We start from the raw sequence: 895 nt of genomic DNA, 5'->3' as shown, positions 1-895 counted from the left end.
ACCTCAATATCAAAAATTAATAATTTCATGGCAAAAGTATTTTAATAAAATGTTTTGTTTCTTCAATGTTTCTTCTGAAAATGAAATTTAAGTTTGGAAGTAATTTAACTTTCTTTCACCGGTATACTCCCGGACTGTGTACTTTGGAATTGATTGGGCATTATTGAAGAGTTTTTGAAGAGGCCAGAGAGACCGAAGGAAATATGAAGTTTTCAAATTATTCAAGGAGTTATAGACACCGCTGCTAAGAATATTACCGCCATGATTTCCCATGGGGTGGGGTAATACACACTTCTCCGAGTGAGGAAGGATCATTTTCTTCAAATTGCTTCACTTTGTGAGGAGATTCTTTTTTCGAAAATTGTTCATTCTATTATAAATATATTAAACTTATATTCACACGCTTATTTTCGGACAATCGTATTTGTAATTATAATTGTTATAATCAAATAATTTTTTTTCATTATAATTTTATTCAATTGTAATCATAATTAAATAATTACTCCTTTGTTGTTGTTATAGTTTGAAAGAAAAAGTATTCTATATTTAATTACAAGAAATTTGTTTTTTAAAAGTATCAACCTATTGTACAGGTATTATGTTACAAGACTAATAAATATATTAAAAATCTTCAATACAAAATCAGATGGAAATATCCTTCAAAACATTAGAAAAAAAAAGAAAATTAACTCCTTTAATATTAAAATTAAATTGAGAATAACTACTTTCGTAAGAAGATTTTATATTTACCAATTAATGCCTATTTATACTTTTAAGTGTTTTGAAACATTAGTCACAATATGATATCATAAATATTTTACAACATATAAAACTTACAGCGGTATTTCTTTCTGTATTTCGTTCACCCAATTACTCATTCATGACTGAAGACTTC

This window comes from Halyomorpha halys, unplaced genomic scaffold (genome assembly GCF_000696795.3).
Source record: "Halyomorpha halys isolate HHAL.00 unplaced genomic scaffold, Hhal_1.1 Scaffold1072.1, whole genome shotgun sequence".
In the NCBI taxonomy this organism is placed as follows: Eukaryota; Metazoa; Arthropoda; class Insecta; order Hemiptera; family Pentatomidae; genus Halyomorpha; species Halyomorpha halys.
The sequence above is the reverse complement of the archived record's forward strand: the minus strand, read 5'-3'. Positions refer to the sequence as shown.